Genomic DNA, 24,639 nt, shown 5'->3' on the forward strand with positions numbered 1-24,639 from the left:
GAGAATACAGGTCCGTGGCATTGAAAGCCCGTCTTCACCATCAGACCCCCAGCTTTGCATCTTGATAGAGATTATGGTTACACGAATCTACACAGGCGACAAAATGATATGACTATACATACACATCAATATAAAAATTTTATATTACATTATAATTATGAAAGATGCAACATTGGGAAGGGTTAATGGGACTTCTCTGGACTATTTCTACAACTTCCTGTGAATGCATTTATTTAAAAATAAAAGGTTTACATTTTAAAATGTAAATTTTTCATGTGTTTGAAACTGCATAAATTATATCACTGTTTTATACTGCAAATTCAAATAAAAATTAGTTTGGTCAATGAATCAGATAAAGCAATACATTCACCTTATATGGAATTTTTAGAAACCTGAAATTCAGCTCTGAACAGTCACCACTCCAGCCTCAAGGATGACACATGTGACCAGTGTAACACTGAATATTGACATAATTTTTGTCAGCCTTAGAGAATTAAACTTATGATTATCTTCCTGGCATTGTTCTAGAACCCTGAGGGACAATTACCAACTCAGGAAGAATCTATTACCTCAGAAGGTAATCGCACACTTGAAAATGATGAATCTAATAACTAACAGGAGACACATGGCATCAGAGAGGGCAATTTAGGCTCCCCTGGGCGTGCCAAACTGAGTCCCTGTACATGAGGCCATTTCCACTTTGGATAACAAATAGGTTAGTGCCCAGTGGGAGATGAAATCACACAGCCCCTTCCCCATAACTCTGGCTGCCTGTCATTGCTTTTCAGCACAGAGCATGCGAGTTAAGCTGCCTGCACCGGGCCACTGAGACCGGCTTTGGTAAGGATGCTGGTGTGATTGGGGTCTCAGGGCTGCAAGGAGATACTCAGACTTCTCTAGAACCTCTCCTACTCATTCTATTCTCCTCTTTCCAAATATAAACTCATGCTCCCATCTCTTACATCCTCCATTTCAGTTTCTTCTTTGTATTGGTTTTATAAAATATTCTTATGGTATGATTACATTGTGGTTTTACTACATCAACTTTAAAAATTTCTTTAGTTTATCTTCGTTTTCTATTCTATTAGTAATTCCCCTTTTACTGAATTCTTCTTTTCTCTTAAAATTTCTTCCTGGGCTTCTTTGGTCATTTCCATTTCTCTTCTTTAATTTTTGTTCATCCCTCCCACCAAAAAAAAAAAAACCTCTTCTATGTAATTAAGATAATCATGTATACTTGATTATAGATCAAAATATCATGTATTGATTGGGTAACCTTTTTGCCCTTTTTCTTTTGCTATTTTTTTCTTGTCCTTTACACTTTAAGAATGTGTCTTAACCCCTATTCTATTTTTATTCCTTGTCTCTTTTCTTGGTGGCATTTTCTCTTCAACTTTCATGCATTCGTGTTTTAGAGTTTTTAAGTATATATCCAATGAGTTTTCCTACCAATTAATATTTCAAGTCATTTCCTTCATTCTTCCTTTTATCTACTTCTGCAATGTATATCACTCTTTTTTCTTTCTGCTACTAATTATAGTATTTCTGCTGTTTCCATGATCTTCTCCACCATCATCTATTTTCAGAAGAGTATTTGTTGTCCTTTTGTTTCTCTTTCCCTTGTCCTTTGGTTTATACTTAATTCTATTATCCTTTATCCAATAAGTTTTGCTCATCCTAATACATCTGCATACCAGGATTTGCAGTTATGTTGTGGCAGATATCTTCCTCCTCCATTGCTCTTGTTGTTCAGTTGCTAAGTCATGCCTGACTCTCTGCGACCCCATGGACTGCTGAACGCCAGGCTTTCCTCCTCCATAGGACTGGTTATTACATTCACTTTATATTAATTGTAACATGGTCAAATTTTAAAAATATTTTTATTTGTATTTCTTTTTTAAACATTTGAGAAAAATGTATCTGGCCTAAACTCTTGAAGATATTCTCTATATTAATTCCAAAATATTTAATACTTTGTTTGTATAAAATAGATGTTCAGTGCATTTTTTGATAAAATAATGGCATTGTATCAGAAATATCTAAGATCATTTGTAGAAAAGAACATTGTTTTTGTGAAAGACTCTTTTTCCACTTTACTTCCTCCATCATATATCAGGATGAGGAGAATGTGTAGATTGATTTCCAGGAATTCTAATATGTTTCATAGGGACCTCCTGGACCACAATCATTTTATTTAATGATTTAGCTTTATAATGATTTATTTTTATATCTCCTGCTGTTGCTGCTGCTGCTAAGTCGCTTCAGTCGTGTCCGACTCTGTGTGACGCCATAGACGGCAGCCCATCAGGCTCCACCATCCCTGGGATTTTCCAGGCAAGAACACTGGAGCAGGTTGCCATTTCCTTCTCCAATGCATGAAAGTGAAAAGTGAAAGTGAAGTCACTCAGTCGTGTCCAGCTCTTCGCGACCCCATGGACTGCAGCCTACCAGGCTCCTCTGTCCATGGGATTTTCCAGGCAAGAGTACTGGAGTGGGGTGCCATTGCCTTCTCCTTGATATCTCCTAGAACAACTATTTAAACATTCTTCTTCTTAAAAATTTCTTTGACTATTCTTGACATTGTGCATGTCATTCTATAGTTGGAATAATCATTTTTCAAAAATAGTTTGGATTCTGTAATATTCGTATATTATTTCTGAAAACTTGTCATCACTAACATATTATAGCTTTGAGTCTTTGAATATAAGGGATCTTAACATTTATTTAGAGCTTTAATATTTCAAACAGAGTCATATACTTTTTCTCTTAGTGCTCTCACGTCTTTTGTCTTTGTATTAATAGTTGCTTGATATTTCTATGCTATTTAGAGTTCAGTTCAGTTCAGTCACTTAGTTGTGTCCGACTCTTTGCGATCCTATGAATCGAAGCACACCAGGCCTCCCTGTCCATCACCAACTCCTGGAGTTCACTCAGACTCACGTCCATCGAGTCAGTGATGCCATCCAGCCATCTCATCCTCTGTCATCCCCTTCTCCTCCTGCCCCCAATCCCTCCCAGAATCAGAGTCTTTTCCAATGAGTCAACTCTTCACATGAGGTGGCCAAAGTACTGGAGTTTCAGCTTTAGCATCATTCCTTCCAAGAAATCCCAGGGCTGATCTCCTTTAGAATGGACTGGTTGGATCTCCTTGCACTCCAAGGGACTCTCAAGAGTCTTCTCCAACACCACAGTTCAAAAGCATCAATTCTTCGGCGCTCAGCCTTCTTCACAGTCCAACTCTCACATCCATACATGACCACAGGAAAAACCATAGCCTTGACTAGACGAACCTTTGTTGGCAAAGTAATGTCTCTGCTTTTCAATATTCTATCTAGGTTGGTCATAATTTTCCTTCCAAGGAGTAAGCGTTTTTTAATTTCATGGCTGCAGTCACCATCTTCAGTGATTTTGGAGCCCCCCAAAATAAAGTCTGACACTGTTTGCACTGTTTCCCCATCTATTTCCCATGAAGGGATGGGACCAGATGCCATGATCTTCGTTTTCTGAATGTTGAGCTTTAAGCCAACTTTTTCACTCTCCTCTTTCACTTTCATCAAGAGGCTTTTGAGTTCCTCTTCACTTTCTGCCATAAGGGTGGTGTCATCTGCATATCTGAGGTTATTGATATTTCTCCCGGCAATCTTGATTCCAGCTTGTGCTTCTTCCAGCCCAGCGTTTCTCATGATGTACTCTGCATAGAAGTTAAACAAGCAGGGTGACAATATACAGCCTTGAAGTACTCCTTTTCCTATTTGGAACCAGTCTGTTGTTCCATGTCCAGTTCTAACTGTTGCTTCCTGACCTGCACACAGGTTTCTCAAGAGGAACGTCAGGTGGTCTGGTATCCCCATCTCTTTCAGAATTTTCCACAGTTTATTGTGATCCACACAGTCAAAGGCTTTGGCATAGTCAATAAAGCAGAAATAGATGTTTTTCTGGAAATTTCTTGCTCTTTCAATGATCCAGCGGATGTTGGCAATTTGATCTCTGGTTCCTCTGCCTTTTCTAAAACCACTTTGAACATCAGGAAATTCACAGTTCATGTATTGCTGAAGCCTGGCTTGGAGAATTTTGAGCATTACCTTACTAGCGTGTGAGATGAGCACAATTGTGCGGTAGTTTGAGGATTCTTTGGCATTGCCTTTCTTTGGGATTGGAATGAAATCTGACCTTTTCCAGTCCTGTGGTCACTGCTGAGTTTTCCAAATTTGTTGGCATATTGAGTGCAGCAGTTTCACAGCATCATCTTTCAGGATTTGAAATAGCTCAACTGGAATTCCATCACCTCCACTAGCTTTGTTCATAGTGATGCTTTCTAAGGCCCACTTGACTTCACATTCCAGGCTGTCTGGCTCTAGGTGAGTGATCACACCATCGTGATTATCTTGTGCCGGGAGCTAGCACGGGAGTCCCCACCCATAACAAGGTTATGTGGGAGAGTTCTGGTGGGCAAAGTGAGCCAGAACTCGAGGGGTGCCCGTCTGGGCCTGCCTGAACATCTACCCCAAAACCAGAGTCTGTCTATTTTACTGCTTCATGACTTTCACCAACTCCTCTGACATTAATGGGGGGCTATCTCCGACCACCTTTTCTCTGAAGGAAATCAACTTAGAGCTCTGGCTAATTTGCCTCTTGGGCATAATACTGCTAGTACTACTGCTAAGTCACTTCAGTCGTGTCCGACTCTGTGCGACCCTATAGACGGCAGCCCACCAGGCTCCCCCGTCCCTGGGATTCTCCAGGCAAGAACACTGGAGTGGGTTTCCATTTCCTTCTCCAATGCATGAAAGTGAAAAGTGAAAGTGAAAGTGAAAGTGGGCATAATAGGAGTGTTTAAATCCAAACCCCTCAGATGGCTCTCTAACTTGCCTGACAGGTTTACCCGGACTCCTACAGCTATGCATACGATTGTTTACAGCCTCCCAACCAAGAGAGGCACCGGAAGCTTAAGATATTCAAATAGTATAGAGCCTCTCGAAGAGTTAGAAATTGTCAGAATAGAACTAGTAGAAGATTTCATTGTTGAGCCAGTGCTTGCTGCCAAGTTTCCACATCCCCTGTATTGTATCCTTGGAAGTGTATTAATTAATGTAGTTGGTGTGTAGAAAGAATAAGTAGTGGCCTTGGTGTTAACAACTTAGACCCTTAAGGTAATAAATTCTTTCCTTTGTTGTAAACCCATTGCACCTTTGCCCTATAGGAATGCAACTTTATCTAACACCTTCGGAGGATGGCGCCAAACTTTAAAATAATTACTCTTAGAGAAAATATGTCTTATGTTTGACAAACCTTCGTCAGAGTCATAAAATGTTAACATTCCTTCTGGCCAGAAGATGATGTAAATCACCTAAACCATTTGCATACAATAAGTTTGCAGAAAAGAAACCCTGGTTTTGATAAGGATCAAAGACTGCTGACTTTGCATGATTTCACACCCCCTATTAGCCTCTATGTGCAACTTAGGGTATAAAAGCCCCTGTTGAAACTAAAGCTACAGGCCTTGCTCACCGAAGCTTGGTCTCCCCATGTCGTTCTTTCTCTCACTTTCTGGTTGAATTCCCATCTGGAGCGTGGAGGCTCACCAAGCCTACTAATTTTGCCTGGGCTTCTAAGATCTGACCGGGGAGGCCTCAGTGTCTCCTCTCCTTCAGGAGAACGGAAGGATGCCTGCGGCCTATGTAGGTGGTGTGAATTCCTTGTCTTGGAATTTTATTGGTTTTCCACATAAACCAAGTTATTCAGCCTCTTTTCTCCACTGAATTTTCTCACTGAGCTATCCTATTTAACCACTCTTTATATCTCTAATTAATACTTAACTAAGCACTCATCTCACACGCTAGTAAAGTAATGCTCAAAATTCTCCAAGCCAGGCTTCAGCAATATGTGAACCATGAACTTCCAGATGTTCAAGCTGGTTTTATAAAAGGCAGAGGAACCAGAGATCAAATTGCCAACATCCACTGGATCATCAAAAAAGCAAGAGCGTTCCAGAAAAACATCGATTTCTGCTTTATTGACTATGCCAAAGCCTTTGACTGTGTGGATCACAATAAACTGTGGAAAATTCTGAAAGAGATGGGGATACCAGACCACCTGACGTTCCTCTTGAGAAACCTGTGTGCAGGTCAGGAAGCAACAGTTAGAACTGGACATAGAACAACAGACTGGTTCCAAATAGGAAAAGGACTACGTCAAGGCTGTATATTGTCACCCTGCTTATTTAACTTCTATGCAGAGTACATCATGAGAAACGCTGGGCTGGAAGAAGCACAAGCTGGAATCAAGATTGCCAGGAGAAATATCAATAACCTCAGATATGCAGATGACACCACCCTTATGGCAGAAAGTGAAGAGGAACTCAAAAGCCTCTTGATGAAAGTGAAAGAGGAGAGTGAAAAAGTTGGCTTAAAGCTCAACATTCAGAAAACGAAGATCATGGCATCCGGTCCCATCACTTCATGGGAAATAGATGGGGAAACAGTGCAAACAGTGTCAGACTTTATTTTGGGGGGCTCCAAAATCACTGAAGATGGTGACTGGAGCCATGAAATTAAAAGACGCTTGCTCCTTGGAAGGAAAGTTATGACCAACCTAGATAGCATATTGAAAAGCAGAGACATTACTTTGCCAACAAAGATTCATCTAGTCAAGGCTATGGTTTTTCCAGTGGTCACGTATGGACGTGAGAGTTGGACTGTGAAGAAGGCTGAGCACTGAAGAATTGATGCTTTTGAACTGTGGTGTTGGAGAAGACTCTTGAGAGTCCCTTGGACTGCAAGGAGATCCAACCAGTCCATTCTAAAGGAGATCAGCCCTGGGATTTCTCTGGAGGGAATGATGCTAAAGCTGAAACTCCAGTACTTTGGCCACCTCATGCGAAGAGTTGACTCATTGGAAAAGACTCTGATGCTGGGAGGGATTGGGGGCAGGAGGAGAAGGGAACGACAGAGGATGAGATGGCTGGATGGCATCATTGACTCAATGGACATGAATCTGAGTGAACTCCGGGAGTTGGTGATGGACAGGGAGGCCTGATGTGCTGCGATTCATGGGGTCGCAAAGAGTCAGACACGACTGAGCGACTGATCTGATCTGAAGCTATTGCTATTCTAATTGCCAACGCTGTCCTCCCGAGGGAATCCCTGGATCCAACCGGGGCTGGACCCCAGGAATCTTGGTCATGAAGGTCTTTTTTGTACAGTTCTTCTGTGTATTCCTGCCACCTCCTGTTAATATCTACTGCTTCTGTTAGGTCCATACCATTTCTGTCCTTTATCAAGCCCATCTTTGCATGAAATGTTCCCTTGGTATCTCTCATTTTCTTGAAGAGATCTCTAGTTTTTCCCATTCTGTTGTATTCCTCTATTTCTTTGCATTGGTCACTGAGGAAGACTTTCTTATCTCTTCTTGCTATTCTTTGGAACTCTGCATTCAGATGCTTATATCTTTCCTTTTCTCCTTTGCTTTTTGCTTCTCTTCTTTTCACAGCTATTTGTAAGGCCTCCTCAGACAGCCATTTTGCTTTTTTGCATTTATTTTCCATGGGGATCATCTTGATCCCTGTCTCCTGCACAATGTCATGAACCTCCATCCATAGTTCATCAGGCACTCTATCTGTCAGATCTAGGCCCTTAAATCTATTTCTCACTTCCACTGTATAATCATAAGGGATTTGATTTAGGTCATACCTGAATGGTCTAGTGGTTTTCCCTACTTTCTTCAATTTAAGTTTAAATTTGGCAATAAGGAGTTCATGGTCTGAGCCACAGTCAGCTCCTGGTCTTGTTTTTGTTGACTGTATAGAGCTTCTCCATCTTTGGCTGCAAAGAATATAATCAATCTGATTTCGATTTTGACCATCTGGTGATGTCCATGTGTAGAGTCTATGTCTACGTAGAGCTAATTCTTTCATTTCTTAACTTTCTTTTTAAACTGTTGCCATGGCAGCCCACTCCAGTACTCTTGCCTGGAAAATCCCATGGATGGAGGAGCCTGGTAGGCTGCAGTCCATGGGGTCATGAAGAGTTGGACACAACTGAGTGACTTCACTTTCACTTTTCACTTTCATGCATTGGAGAAGGAAATGGCAACCCACTCCAGTGTTCTTGCCTGGAGAATCCCAGGGACGGCGGAGCCTGGTGGGCTGCCGTCTATGGGGTCGTACAGAGCCGGACATGACTGAAGCGACTTAGCAGCAGGAGCAGCAGCAGCACACGCTAGTAAAGTGATGCTCAAAATTCTCCAAGCCAGGCTTCAGCAATACGTGAACCATAAACTTCCAGATGTTCAAACTGGTTTTATAAAAGGCAGAGGAACCAGAGATCAAATTGCCAACATTTGCTGGATCATCGAAAAACAGGAGAGTTCCAGAAAAACATCTGTTTCTGCTTTATTGACTATTCCAAAGCCTTTGACTATGTGGATCACAATAAACTATGAAAAATTCTGAAAGGGACGGGAATGCCAGACCACCTGATGTGCCTCTTGAGAAACCTATATGCAGGTCAGGAAGCAACAGTTAGAACTAGACATGGAACAACAGACTGGTTCCAAATAGGAAAAGGAGTACATCAAGGCTGTATATTGTCACCCTGCTTATTTTACTTCTTTGAGGAGTACATCATGAGAAATGCTGGGCTGGAAGAAGCACAAGCTGGAATCAAGATTGCCGGGAGAAATATCAATAACCTCAGATATGCAGATGACACCACCCTTATGGCAGAAAGTGAAGAGGAACTCAAAAGCCTCTTGATGAAAGTGAAAGAGGAGAGTGAAAAAGTTGGCTTAAAGCTCAACATTCAGAAAACGAAGATCATGGCATCTGGTCCCATCACTTCATGTGAGATAGATGGGGAAACAGTGGAAACAGTGTCAGACTTTATTTTGGGGGGCTCCAAAATCACTGCAGATGGTGACTGGAGCCATGAAATTAAAAGACGCTTACTCCTTGGAAGGAAAGTTATGACCAACCTAGATAGCATATTGAAAAGCTGAGGCATTACTTTGCCAACAAAGTTCCGTCTATTCAAGGCTATGTTTTTTCCAGTGGTCACGTATGGATGTGAGAGTTGGACTGTGAAGAAAGCTGATCGCCAAAGAATTGATGCTTTTGAACTGTGGTGTTGGAGAAGACTCTTGAGAGTCCCTTGGAGTGCAAGGAGATCCAACCAGTCTATCCTAAAGGAGATCAGTCCTGGGTGTTCATTGGAAGGACTGATGTTGAAGCTGAAACTCCAATACTTTGGCCACCTCATGTGAAGAGTTGACTCACTGGAAAAGACCCTGATACTGGGAAGGATTGGGGGCAGGATGAGAAGGGGACGACAGAGGATGAGATGGCTAGATGGCATCACCGACTCGATGCACATGAGTTTGAGTAGACTCTGGGAGTTGGTGATGGACAGGGAGGCCTGGTTGCTGCGATGCATGGGGTTGCAAAGAATCAGACACGACTTAGTGACTGAACTGAACTGAACTGAACTGTATGTTCATAGGGAATTCAGTTTAAGTCATACCTGGCTGGCCTCATGGTTTTCCCCACTTTCTTTAGTTTAAGCCTGAATTCTGCTATGAGATCCTGATGATTTGAGTCACAGTCAGCTCCAGGTCTTGTTTTTCCTGACTGTGTATAACTTCTCCAGCTTTGCCTACAAAGAATGTAATCAATTTGATTTTAGTATTGGCCATTTGGTGATATTCCACGTGCCTGGTCATAGAAGTAAAGTACCAAACTGTAAAGAACAATATTGCATAGGAACCTGGGATGTTAGGTCCATGAATCAAGGTAAACTGTCAACTACAAGTAGGCACTTCCCAAGAGCACTGCCAGTGAGTGAACAGCAAAGGCATTTGCCATCTGCCTCTATGGAGACTGAACCCTGTGCAGCTATAACTGTTGACCTCAACACCCCCTGAGGGAGTTTAGTGGGGAGTGAGGCACTCTGTGCTCCAGGGAATCTGGTGGGACAGTCTTTAGATAGTTGGATGTTTTTAGGAACAGATTTTATGATCTCCATCCTTGCATCTCCTCATAACTAGAGAAGCACTAAATCCCTTCATGGTGACATCAGATCCTCATGACTAACAAAAAACCTTTTGTAAAATGAATGCTTCATGGTATTGTACTCCCCCTTCACCAAAACATATATTGACCTTCCCCCACTGCTGCTTTGGAGCAGTTTCTCAGAGCTATAGGAGATGCTGCTTCCTGGGCTGCAGTCCTCATTTTGCCCCAAATAAAACTTAACTTGCAACTCTCAAGCTGTACATCTTTTTTAGTCGACAACTGGAAGTGGTCAAACAGGAGATGGCAAGAGTGAACATAGACATTTTAGGGATCAGTGAACTAAAATGGCCAGAATGGGTGAATTTAATTCAGAAGAAAATTATATCTACTACTTTGGGCAAGAATCCCTTAGAAGAACTGGAGTAGCCCTCATAATCAACAAGAGTCCAAAATGCCATACTACCTGCCTCCTGAGAAACCAGTATGCAGGTCAAGAAGCAACAGTTATAACTGGACATGAAAAAATGGACTGGTTCCAAACTGGGAAAGGAGTACGTCAAAGAGTACGTCAAAGTTGTATATCGTCACCCTGCTTATTTAACTTATATGCAGAGTACATCATGTGAAATGCAAGACTGGATGAAGCACAAAGTGGAATCAAGATTGTTGGGAGAAATATCTATAACCTCAGATATGCAGATGACACCACCCTTATGGCAGAAAGTGAAGAGGAACTAAAGAGCCTCTTGATGGAGGTGAAAGTTCAGTTCAGTTCAGTCATTCAGTGGTGTCCAACTCTTTACGACGCCAGGCCTCGCTGTCGATCACCAACTCCTGGAGTTTACTCAAACTCATGTCCATTGAGTCAGTGATGCCATCCAACCATCTCATCCTCTGTCATCCCCTTCTCCTGCCCTCAATCTTTCCCAGCATCAAGATCTTTTCCAATGAGTCAGCTCTTCGCATCAAGTGGCCAAAGTACTGGAGTTTCAGCTTCAACATCAGTCCTTCCAATGAACACCCAGGACTGATCTCCTTTAGGATGGACTGGTTGGATCTCCTTGCACTCCAAGGGACTCTCAAGAGTCTTCTCCAACACCACAGTTCAAAAGCGTCAATTCTTCGGCACTCAGCCTTCTTCACAGTCCAACTCTCACATCCATACATGACCACTGGAAAAACCATAGCCTTGACCAGATGCACCTTTGTTGGCAAAGTAATGTCTCTGCTTTTTAATATGCTGTCTAGGTTGGTCATAACTTTCTTTCCAAGGAGTAAGTGTCTTAATTGATGTTCAAGCTGGTTTCAGGCAGAGGAACCAGAGATCAAATTGTCAACATCTGCTGGATCATCGAAAAAGCAAGAGAGTTCCAGAAAAACATCTATTTATGCTTTATTGACTATGCCAAAGCCTTAGACTGTGTGGATCCCAATAAACTGTGGAAAATTCTGAAAGAGATGGGAACACAAAACTTAACTTACAAACTGAGTCTGAATCTGGAAGTTTGTCCATTCCTTGTCTCAACTGCCAAGCCCTGGGGGCAGCTGGCTCTGCTTCAGGGAATCTTGAAGAAAAGAATCTCAGGACAACAAATGGCCCCAGCAGCTTCTAGGGTCTTGTCCCTATATTCCCTGATTGGGGCCAGTGAGCCACGAGCAGCAAGGCTTTTGGCAGGCTAAGCCAAATTTTTACCGAGTCTAAGTTCGCTCTGATCACCGCACGGCAGGCCAATGGATTCCTTGAGAGATGAGGTGTTGAGCCACGGAAGAGACTTTAATTGGGCAGCCAGCTGACTGAGAAGTCAGGCTAGTGCCCTAAAATAACCATCTTGTCAGGGCCTGGTTGCCAGGTCCTTTATGGATCAGAGATGGCGGGGACATGAGGTAATAAAGAAAAAAGACTAGTCAGTCCTTGAAAATGTCCCCTAGAATGGCAAGCCTCAGGAGGGGAATGTGTTAGTTTCATTTCCTAAGGTCTTTCACAGGTAGGCGGCTCAGGTCGCAGGCCATTATGTGTGTTTATTGTTACAAAAAGGGTTAAACTCACAGCAGCAGATCCAGTGTAAATTTAAAATTAACCCTTCCGGGTTATACTTCCAACAGCAAAGACACACAGCCAGAAAAATCTCCAACGAGAGGTTAAAGCTGGAACAAGATGTGGTACATGTATACAGAAGGCTATTTCTTACTCATTAAAAACGGCTACTGAAATTAGGGAATTAAGACAGGAATTAGCTGCAGGGACAGACCTTGAAGGATCGTAGGCAAAGGGAAGTCAGTCAGGCAGAGGAGGACTATGGTGTAGGATGTAACTTCCCAGCAGAATAAAATAGACATACAAGGCAAAAAATTTACAATCCAAAAAGAGACTCAGAGAATTCAAAGACAGACAAAGGGTTCCAGAAAAAAAAATATGTGAATGGCCTTGAATGAATTAGGAAGTCCTTACCCCCATGTGAATCTGTAATAGATAATCCACAAGGAATATTCTTTTCTCTCCTTCTATCCTTCCTTCCTTGCACAGATACACAGAAATCTGTAACTCTAAGAGATAATCCACAATAATTATCTCCTAAGCTTTTTCTATGTATACACAGAAAAGTATAACTGAGATAGATAATTCAGAAGGACCTGATGTTCAGCACTCTTCTCATCCTTCTATGGCAAAAAAATAAAAATAAAAAAAAATAATAGAGATACCCCACCCCATAAATACTATGACTGAATCAGGAGGCTGTAACTCTGACAACAACCTTGTGATTGCAAATTGAGTGTACTGCACTGCAGCATCAACAAGATGGTGATAAAAGGAGAGAAGAGCAGTGTCTACTCTTTTATCTCTGACCTCCCTGACTTGGGACGCTATCGTGTCCCTGGAGCCTGGACAGGCTTGGGTCTCACTGCTGCACTCGGGGTGGTTGACAGAGCCTGGCAGGGAGCCCTTGGTTGACCCTTTTAAAGGTCTACTTTCTCCTATGTTCTGGCTGGGACTAGAGTCCCACGTGGCATCAAGGCCTCGAGGGATTTGAAGGCAGGGTTCAGCTAGCCTCGACCTCTCCTGGGGCTGGGGGTCCCAGCTCAAGCCTCGTTCCTGAGAGTGCAGCCTCCACCTCTCCTGGGGCTGGGAGGTCCCAGCTCAAGCCTCGTTCCTGAGGGTGCAGCCTCCTGGCACTAACACCTAAGCACCCTCGGCAGTGTCCTGTGGCCCTGGAAAGATTCTCCAGGGCGGGCCGTTTGTGTGAGCTTTAGGGGGAAAAATTACTGAGACTCAAGCCCTTTCGGGTTAGTTCAGGCACACTCCTCCCTATTCACTGCCCAAGAAGCAAACTTTCCCTAAGGTTATGGTTACCCCAGGAACCAAAGGTAGGCTGAATAATACTGCTGCCTTTTGGGCATTTTCTGTAACTACAACATTTTCTCCGCTGTTCACTGGCAACTCAGATCACCAGGGCTGGATTTCTGTTAATGACAGAAATTAACATTACCTGCCTCAGGAAATGTCTTGGGGCGGGTAATGGAGAAATAAATTTCAAACAGTAACGCAGTTGTCAGAGGCAAATTCTCCTGACCACTTTTTAGGGAGAAAAAAAAAGTCAAAACAAAATCAAACCTCCACAACAGGACAAGATACTAAGGATCCCTAATTTCTGGAGGAGTGCCATTCAAAACTACAACGGCAAATCAAATGCCACCAGTCACAGTGGTCGCCATCACCAATCTACAAACAATAAATGCAGGAGAGAGCCTGGAGGAAAAAGAATCCCCTTAAACCGTCTCTGGGAATATACATTGGCAACAGTCAGTATAATGGACAGTTTCTGAATGCCTCAAGAAAAAACTCTCAGAGAGATTAAAGCTGGGATCTGACATTCCCACACCTGAGCCTATATCATGAGGAAACCATTGTTCAAAAGGCACTGACACTCCAACAAAGCTTCAGCCCTGCTTCCAATAGCTGAGACACACTACCCCAAAATCTCCAATGAGGGGTTAAAGCTGAAATAAGGTGTGATACATATATACAGTAGACCATTCATCACTCATAAAACACCATCCCTGAAGTTAGGTAATTATGACAGTAGTAGCCACAGGGATGGTCCTTGACGGATCATACACTAAAATAAGTCTGTCAGGGAAAGGAAGGCCATGGTATATGAGGTACCTTCCAGGCAAAATAAAAGTAGACATACAAGGCAACAAGCTTACAACCCAAAGAGAGACTCTGAGAATTCAAAGTCAAACGAAGGGTTCCAGAGAAATGTAAGTGACGGCCCAGGTATGAATTAGGATGTCCCTGCCTACATACACAAGAAATCTGTAATGTAATAGATAATCTACAGTGATTATCCCCTTCCTTCCTTTCTACCTTCTGTATATAGACAGCAATCTGTATCTCTAAAGATAGAAATCTGTATCTCTAAGAGATAATCCATAAAAATTATCTCTTAACTTCCTTATTTATGTACCCAGAAAAGTGTATCTGAGATCTATAATTCACAAAGACCTGATGCTTGGCACTCTTCTTGACCTTCTATGGTAAAAAAAATTCAAAAACGCAAAAGAGATACACCATGGATATGTTATACCTGAATCGGGCAGCTGTACACTGAGGACAAGCACAATACTGCAAATCCACTCTTCTCCAACATAGCACGGTAATATGTCAAAGAAAAAGAAAAGCAATGCCTGCTTTATTCCCTCCGATCTCCCTGACTTGGGATGTGATCCATCCTGGAGTCTGTGCAGGCTTGGGTCTCAAGGCTAGAGTGCTATGTTTCTGAGACAGCCTGGCAGGGTGTTCGTTGAGCCCTTTTTAAGCCTATACAGTCCGCTGTGCTCTGGTTGGGACCAGAGACTCGAGTGGGATCAAGTCCTCGAAGACTCTGGGGGCAATAGTCACCTAACCTCTACGTCTCCTGGTGCTGGAGTTCCCAACTCAAGCCTCCTTCCTGAGAGTGCAAACTCCTAGGCACTGAAGCACAGCCAGCAAGGTGCTGTGGCTCCTGTTGGGATTAGTCTGGAAGCCATTGTGTGTGTGTGTGATGCTTTAGGGGGAATAAGTAGACATAAGTCTTGAAATGTTCGCTCTGGTACATTCCACTCTGTTTCACAACCCAGGAAGCCAACTTTCCCTATGCTGTTTGCTCCAAGAACCAGAGCGGTCATCAAAGAGTGCTGCCACCTTGTGGACATTTCCTGTAACTACAACTTGACCAAAGGCCCCTCCCATTCACAAGGGGGCAGGTGTGCTGTCAATGTGCCTCAAGGAAGGTTCTGGGGTGAATACTAGAGAAATAAATTGCAAACACACCCAGCTTGCAAGATGCCAATTGAAACACAAAATTTCCACACATTTATGAAAGAAAAAATACTCTAACCAACATAAGACAAGATGCTCAGCATTCATAATTGTTGCAGGAGGAATGCTAATCAAAACGACGACAAGAAATCAAATCCCACCAGTCAGAATGGCCATTCTTTTTTTTTCACTTTCCAAAAATATTTTATTGAAACTTAATTGATTTATAATCTATTAGTTTCAGGCATTGGAGAAGGCAATGGCACCCCACTCCAGTACTCTTGCCTGGAAAATCCCATGGACAGAGGAGCCTGGTGGGCTGCAGTCCATGGGGTCGCTAAAAGTCGGACATGACTGAGCGACTTCACTTTCACTTTTCACTTTCATGCATTGGAGAAGGAAATGGCAACCCAGTCCAGTTTCTTGCCTGGAGAATCCCAGGGATGGGGGATCCTGGTGGGCTGCTGTCTATGGGGTCGCACAGAGTCAGACACGACTGAAGCAGCAGCAGCAGTTTCAGGCATATAGGAAAGTGATTCAGTTATATATGTAACACAATAAAATAAATACAGAGAAGAAAGAACAAACTCACTTTGTTTATTCTAAATACTAAGTTTGGCAGTAAATCAGGAGAATATTTTACCAAGACCAAATTAATTTTACTTTGGGGATATATGGATGATTTGACTAGAAAATTAGTGATAAAGCATATTACATTGGTAAGTTAAAGAAAGAAAATGGAATATTTAAAATTTCTTTTTTTTAAAATTTATTTTAATTGGAGGCTAATTACTTTACAATATTGTGGTGGTTTTTGCCATACATTCACATGAATCAGCCATGGGTGTACCTGTGTTCCCCATCCTGACCCCCCCTCTCTCCTCCCTCCCCATCCCATCCCTCTGGGTCATCCCAGTGCACGAGCCCTGAGCACCCTGTCTCATGCATTGAACCTGGACTGGCGATCTGTTTCACATATGATAATATACATGTTTCAATGCTATTCTCAAATCACCCCACCCTCGGCTTCTCCCACAGAGTCCAAAAGTCTATTCTTTACATCTGTGTCTCTTTTGCTGTCATGCATATAGTGTCATCATTACCATCTTTCCATATTCCATATATCTGCGTTAATATACTGTATTGGTGTTTTTCTTTCTAACTTACTTTGCTCTGTATAATAGGCTCCAGTTTCATCCACCTCATTAGAACTGATTCAAATGTATTCTTTTTAATAGCTGAGTAATATTCCATTGTGTATATGCACCACAGCTTTCTTATCCATTTGTCTGCTGATAGACATCTAGGTTGCTTCCATGTCCTGGCTATTGTAAACAGTGCTGTGATGAACATTGGGGTACACGTGTCTCTTTCAATTCTGGTTTCCTCAGTGTGATTGCCCAGCAGTGGGATTGCTGGGTCGTATGGCAGTTTTATTTCCAGTTTTTAAAGAAATCTCCACTCTGTTCTCCATAGTGGCTGTACTAGTTTGCATTCCCACCAACGGTGTAAGAGGGTTCCTTTTTCTCCACACCCTCTTCAGCATTTATTGCTTGTAGACTTTTTGATAGCAGCCACAGAATGGCCATTCTCACAAGTCAATATATGTTTGAGAACCCTCCCACATGGTCAGCGGAAGGAAAACTGGCAACAGCCACTAGAACTGACAGCCTCTGCACCGCAGGAAAAAAAATCAATAGAGCTAAACCTGGGATCTGACATTCCCACATCTCAGCCTATATCCTGAGAAACCCATTATTCAAAAAGTCACATGCACCCCAACATTCACTTCAACACTACTTCCAAAAGCCAGGACACAGACCACGTGAAATGTCCACTGACAGATTAAAGCTTAAAAAGACCTCGTACTTATAGACCATGGACTATTATTCATCAATGGAAAACTGGAACTGAAATTATGAAGTTATTCCACTTGTAGCCATAGAAATGAATGCTGGAGGATCACATACTAATGAAATCAGCCGGACAGAGGAAGAAAAGAGTGTTTGTTGTCTCTTCTAGACAAAATTTAAAAAGAGATACAAGGGGACTAAATTATAAGACAAAAAAACTGATTTTGAGAATTCAAACACAAGAATTTTTAAAAATAAATAAAAAAGGAAAGGCCAAGGATTAATTAGGAGGTTGGGAATAACACATCCACAGAAATTTGTGTCTATACTAGATACTCCACAAGGACCTGATGATCAGCTCAGGGAACTATGCTGACCTTCTGCAAAAACCTCTATGGCAAAAGAATACAAATAGAGCAGATATGCTGTATGTATATGTCATAAATGAATCAGGCAGCTGTACTCTGATGACAAACAGAAAACTGCAAAATTGATATACTCCAACATAGCACAGTAATCCAAGTCTATGCCCCAACCAGTAACACTGAAGAAGCTGAAGTTGAACGGTTCTATGAAGACCTACAAGACCTTTTAGAACTAACACCCAAAAAAGATGTCCTTTTCATTATAGGGGACTGGAATGCAAAAGTAGGAAGTCAAGAAACACCTGGAGTAACAGGCAAATTTGGCCTTGAAATACGGAATGAAGCAGGGCAAAGACTAATAGAGTTTTGCCAAGAAAATGCACTGGTCATAACGAGCACCCTCTTCCAACAACACAAGAGAAGACTCCATACATGGACATCACCAGATAGTCAACACCAAAATCAGATTGATTATATTCTTTGCAGCCAAAGATGGAGAAGCTCTATACAGTCAGCAAAAACAAGACCAGGAGCTGACTGTAGCTCAGATCTAGAACTCCTTATTGCCAAATTCAGACTTAAATTGAAGAAAGTAGGGAAAACCACTAGACCATTCAGGTATGACCTAAATCAAATCCCTTATGATTATACACTGGAAGTGAGAAATAGATTTAAGGGCCTAGATCTGATAGATAGAGTGCCTGATGAACTATGGAATGAGGTTTGTGACATTGTACAGGAGACAGGGATCAAGATGATCCCCATGGAAAATAAATGCAAAAAAGCAAAATGGCTGTCTGGGGAGGTCTTACAAATAGCTGTGAAAAGAAGAGAAGCGAAAAGCAAAGGAGAAAAGGAAAGATATAAGCATCTGAATGCAGAGTTCCAAAGAATAGCAAGAAGAGATAAGAAAGCCTTCCTCAGCAATCAGTGCAAAGAAATAGAGGAAAACAACAGACTGGGAAAGACTAGAGATCTCTTCAAGAAAATGAGAGATACCAAGGGAACATTTCATCCAAAGATGGGCTTGATAAAGGACAGAAATGGTATGGACCTAACAGAAGCAGAAGATATTAAGAAAAGATGGCAAGAATACACAGAAGAACTGTACAAAAAAGATCTTCACGACCCAGATAATCATGATGCTGTGATCACTCACCTAGAGCCAGACAGCCTGGAATGTGAAGTCAAGTGGGCCTTAGAAAGCATCACTACGAACAAAGCTAGTGGAGGTGATGGAATTCCAGTTGAGCTATTCCAAATCCTGAAAGATGATGCTGTGAAAGTGCTGCACTCGATATGCCAGCAAATTTGGAAAACTCAGCAGTGGCCACAGGACTGGAAAACGTCAGTTTTCATTCCAATCCCAAAGAAAGACAATGCCAAAGAATGCTCAAACTACCGCACAATTGCACATATCTCACACGCTAGTAAAGTGATGCTCAAAATTCTCCAAGCCAGGCTTCAGCAATATGTGAACCGTGAATTTCCTGATGTTCAAGCTAGTTTTAGAAAAGGCAGAGGAACCAGAGATCAAATTGCCAACATCTGCTGGATCATGGAAAAAGCAAGAGAGTTCCAGAAAAACATCTATTTCTGCTTTATTGACTATGCCAAAGCCTTTGACTGTGTGGATCACAATAAACCGATACACATGTATACCTGTGGTGGATTCATTTCAATATTTGGCAAAACCAATACAATAGTGTAAAGTTTAAAAATAAAATAAAATTAAAATTAAAAAAAAAAAAAGAAAATTCTGAAAGAGACGGGAATACCGGACCACCTGACCTGCCTCTTGAGAAATTTGTATGCAGGTCAGGAAGCAACAGTAAGAACTGGACATGGAACAACAGACTGGTTCCAAATAGGAAAAGAAGTACGTCAAGGCTGTATATTGTCACCCTGCTTATTTAACTTCTATGCAGAGTACATCATGAGAAACGCTGGACTGGAAGAAACGCAAACTGGAATCAAGATTTCCGGGAGAAATATCAATAACCTCAGATATGCAGATGACACCACCCTTATGGCAGAAAGTGAAGAGGAACTCAAAAGCCTCTTGATGAAAGTAAAAGTGGAGAGTGAAAAAGTTGGCTTAAAGCTCAACATTCAGAAAACGAAGATCATGGCATCTGGTCCCATCCCTTCATGGGAAATAGATGGGGAAACAGTGGAAACAGTGTCAGCCTTTATTTGCTTGGGCTCCAAAATCACTGCAGATGGTGACTGCAGCCATGAAATTAAAAGACGCTTACTCCTTGGAAGGAAAGTTATGACCAACCTAGATAGCATATTCAAAAGCAGAGACATTACTTTGCCAACAAAGGTTCGTCTAGTCAAGGCTATGGTTTTTCCTGTGGTCATGTATGGATGTGAGAGTTGGACTGTGAAGAAGGCTGAGCGCCGAAGAATTGATGCTTTTGAACTGTGGTGTTGGAGAAGACTCTTGAGAGTCCCTTGGAGTGCAAGGAGATCCAACCAGTCCATTCTGAAGGAGATCAGCCCTGGGATTTCTCTGGAGGGAATGATGCTAAAGCTGAAACTCCAGTACTTTGGCCACCTCATGCGAAGAGTTGACTCATTGGAAAAGACTCTGATGCCGGGAGGGATTGGGGGCAGGAGGAGAAGGGGATGACAGAGGATGATATGGCTGGATGGCATCACTGACTCGATGGACATGAGTTTGAGTGAACTCCAGGAGTTGGTGATGGACAGGGAGGCCTGGTGTGCTGCGATTCATGGGGTCACAAAGAGTTGGACACGACTGAGCGACTGAACTGAACTGTACTGAACATAGCACAGGCATGAAATGAAAGAAAATAAGAGCGTTGCCTTGTTTACTCCCTCCAACCTTCCTGACTTGCACTGAAATTCTGTCCCTGGAGCCTGAGCAGGCTTGGGTCCCACTACTGGATTAGGGTGGAGTTGACAGCTGAGCAACGAGCCCTTAATTGAGACCCCCCCTCTTAAACCTCTTCTTTCTGATCTCCCTGACTGAGACCAGAGTCCCTTGTGCTCCCAAAGATGTGGACCCAACCCCTCTATCTTCCAGGACCTTGGAAATGTTACCGAGACCCCAGAACCTCTGGTGCTGGGGTACCCAGCTCAAGCTTCCTTCTTGAGAGTACAGCCTCCTAGGCCCCTCAGCAGGGTGCTGTGGCCTGGATTGGAATGAGTGTGGAGGGGAGGGGTGAAGCTTTAGGGGTAAGAAGTGAGACCCAATCCCTTAAATTGTGGTTCAGGCACATTCCGCTCCAATTCACAGCCCAGGAAGCCAAGTTGCCCTAAGGCTCTGGTTGTCCAAGGAGCCAGAGGTGGTCAGGGGAAAGTGCTGCCATCTTGTGGACACTTTCTGTAACTACAGTTTCACCTCTGGCGCTTTCTGGCACGTCTCTTTCTCAAGCGTTGCTGCTGCTGCTGAATCGCTTCAGTGTGTCCGACTCTGCGCGACCCCATAGATGGCAGCCTACCAGGCTCCCCCGTCCCTGGGATTCTCCAGGCAAGAACACTGGAGTGGGTTGCTATTTCCTTCTCCAATGCATGAAAATGAACAGTGAAAGTGAAGTTGCTCAGTCGTGTCCAACTCAGCGACCCCATGGACTGCAGCCCACCAGGCTCCTCCATCCATGGGATTTTCTAGGCAAGAGTACTGGAGTGGGTCGCCATTGTCTTCTCCAATTCTCAAGCGTTGGGGGTCTGTTAATGACAGCTGTTCTCAGGACATGTCCTGGGGCAGGAACTGCAGAAATAAATTCCAAACACAACCGGCTTTCTGGAAGCCAACTGCCACAGGTAAATTTTCCTCACAGCGTTCACGGAAAAAACAAAGACCCAAACCTCCACCACAGGACAAGATGCTCAGCATCCCTAATTACTGCAGGAATGCCCATCAAAATGAAAACAAGAAATCAAGTCCCATCAGTGCCATCAGAGCATCCTCAGGAGAGCCCGAGGAAAGGGAGCGCCCCCACAGTAGATGGGACGGCGCAATGACCACACCCAGTGTAATCGACAGGCTCGGAATGCCTGGAAATACACTGCCGAGAGAGGCTAAGTCTAGGATCTGACACTCCCACATCCGGGCCTAGATCCCGAGAAATCATCGCTCAAAAAGGCACACGCGCCCCAACTAGCACTGCAACACTACTCACAACAGCCGACACAGACAGACAGCAAAATCTTCACCGACAAGTTAAGCTTAAACAGAATGTGCTACATATACGTGATGGACTATTAGCCATAAAAACCAAAACTGAAGTAAGAAAATTATGCCACTGGTAGCCACAGGGGAAGAAGGATCAGTCCCTAAAGGAACTCAGCCAGACAAAGGCAGGCAATAACAAAAGATGTCCCTTCTAGACAAAATTTTTAAAAAGTGAAACGAAAGAATTTACAACCTGAAGACAGACTCTGAGATTTAAAATTCAAGCCAAGAGTTCAAGAAAAAAGCGAAGGGCCTAGGTTGAATTAGGAGGTTGGGACTAATTTAGACACAGAAATCTGTATCTGTAATAATAATCCACAAGCATTATCAGCTTCCTTCCTTCCTCCCTTTCACATACACACAGAAATCTCTCTCACCTATACACAGAAACATGCATCTCTAAGAGATACTCCACATAGGCTATTTTCTTCCTTCCTTCCTCATATACACAGAACCCTGTATGTGAGGTAGATAACCCACAAGGACCAGATGCTCAGCACATTGCTCGGCCTTCTGCAATGAACTCTATGGCAAAAGAACCCCCCAAAGACTAGCTACACTCCATGGATACGTGATCCCTGAATCAGCCGATGGGCACAGGGTGGCAGATAGACTGTATTTTTACACAGCATTGGCATGAAGTCAAAGGAAAGGAGAGAAAATCATTGCCAACTTTATTCCTTCCAACCTTCCTCATTTGGGCTTCTGTGGCATCCCAGGAGCCTGAGTAGGCTCGAGTCCCAAGGCTGGACTGGAGTGGGATCCAGACAGCCTGGCAGGGTGCCCTTCATTGGGCCCCTTTTTAGTTGTTATTATTTCTGAGCCCATTTGAAAATCACCACTGTCTGCTTGTCTCGGCTGGGACCAGAGTCCCAAGTGCGATCAAAGCCTGGAGGCTCGTGGAGGCAATAGTCACCTAGCCCGCGCATCTCCTGGTGCTGGGGTTCCCAGCTCAAGACTCCTTCCTGAGAGTGCAGCCTTCAGCACCTAAGTACCCTCAGCTGGATGCTGTGGCCCCGGCTGGGATCAGTCTGGGGGTCAGGTGTGTGAAACTTTAGGGGGAAGAAGCAGTGAGACACAAGGCTGCAGGTATTTTGCTCTGGCACATTCCACTCCAATTCACAGCCCAGGAACCCCACTTTCCCTAAGGCTCTGGTTGTCTGAGAAACCAGAGGCAGGCAGGGAAAAGTGCTGCCGCCACCTTGTGGAGACTTCCTGTAATGACAACCGCACCACCTGTGCTTACTGGCACTTCTACTTCGAATGTCCTTGTTCAGTTGCTCAGTCGTGTCCAACTCTTTGCGACCCCAAGAACTGCAGTATGCCAGGCTTCCCTGTCCTTCACTATCTCCCGGAGCTTGCTCAAACTCATGTCCATTGAGTCAGTGATGCCATCCAACCATCTCATCCTCTCTCGTCCTTCTCCTCCTGCCTTTAATCTTCTGCAGCATCAGGGACTTTTCCAATGAGTCAGTTCTTTGCACCAGGTGGCCAAAGTATTGGAGCTTCAGCTTCAGCATCAGTCCTTCCAATGAATATTCAGGACTGATTTCCTTTAGGATAGACTGGTTTGGTCTTGTAGTTCAAGGGACTCGCAAGAGTCTTTTCCAACACCACAGTACAAAAACATCAATTCTTTGGCGCTTAGCCTTTTTTATGGTCCAACTCTCACATCCATACATGACTACTGGAAAAACCATAGCTTTGACTGGATGGGCCTTTGTCAGTAAAGTAACATCTCTACTTTTTAATACGCTGTTTAGGTTTGTCACAGCTTTTCTTCCAAGGAGTAAGTGTCTTTTAATTTCATGGCTGCACTCACCATCTGCAGTGATTTTAGAGCCCAAGAAAATAAAATCTGTCACTGTTTCCATTATTTCCCCATCTATTTACCAGGAAGTGGTGGGACTGGGTGCCGTGATCTTCGTTTTTTTAATGTTGAGTTTTAAGCCAACATTAAAATATACTGAGGATTGTTAATGCCAGCTACTCTCAGGCCATTTACTGGGGTGGGCTTTGCAGAAAGAAATTCCAAACACAATGGACTTTCAGGAAGCAAAGGGAAATTTTCTGCACACCCTTTAAGGAATAAATAAAACAGTACAAAACCCAAATCTCCACCTAGGCCAAGATGCTCTGCATCCTTAATTACTGCAGGAATGCCAATCAAAAATGACAACCAGAAATCAAACCCCACCCTTCAAGTTGGGCATCCTCACGAGTCTACAAACAATAAAAGCAGGAGAGAGCCTTGAGTTAAAAGAACCCCTTACATAGTCGGTGGGAAGGTAGATGGACAACATGAAGGATAATTGACTGTCTCCGAATGCCTGAAAATAAACTATCGAGAGAGGCTAAGCCTAGGTTCTAACATTCCCCCATCTGGTCCTAGATCCTGGGAAATTCATCATTCAAAAGACACATGCACCCCAACGGACACTGCGGCACCTACAAGGGGCAGCACTGATGAACCTATAGATTAAAGCTTCAACACGATGTGCTCCGTATGTATGATGGACTGTCACTCGGTCCTATCAAAACAACACTAAATGAGGAAATTTCCCCCGGGAGCTGATTAGGCCTACATGGGGGCTCATGGTAGAAATGGCTCATTATTTTGACCTTGCAAACAAAGAATAAAATCACAGTGACCCTTGAGACTGACCAAATTGCCCAAACAACATTCTATTTTCCCACAGGTGCCTACCTTCTCAAGGCTATGAAACCACGGATATCCAGACCTCCAGCTACATGACCACAGGACTCAGCTACAGGCTAAAAATTAACCATCCCTTCAAAGAATTTTTTATTGGTGGCGTATAAGAAAGACTCCATCTGAAAGGGAGGACACTGGTTCTTCTTAAGGGCCAGTCACCCTCTCATTTCCCTCTGATAAATTTCCTTTTCTT

General features: G+C 43.2%; 1 long non-coding RNA gene across 1 annotated transcript; it reads left to right on the plus strand.

Annotated features, from left to right (window-relative positions):
- The first annotated feature begins 594 nt into the window (after positions 1-594).
- Positions 595-24,639, plus strand: LOC132346276 (uncharacterized). The gene is made up of 3 exons (XR_009496069.1): positions 595-840; positions 24,123-24,234; positions 24,430-24,639. It is a non-coding gene; the product is annotated as an uncharacterized lncRNA (long non-coding RNA).

This window comes from Bos taurus, chromosome 1, assembly GCF_002263795.3.
Source record: "Bos taurus isolate L1 Dominette 01449 registration number 42190680 breed Hereford chromosome 1, ARS-UCD2.0, whole genome shotgun sequence".
Classification (NCBI taxonomy): domain Eukaryota; kingdom Metazoa; phylum Chordata; class Mammalia; order Artiodactyla; family Bovidae; genus Bos; species Bos taurus.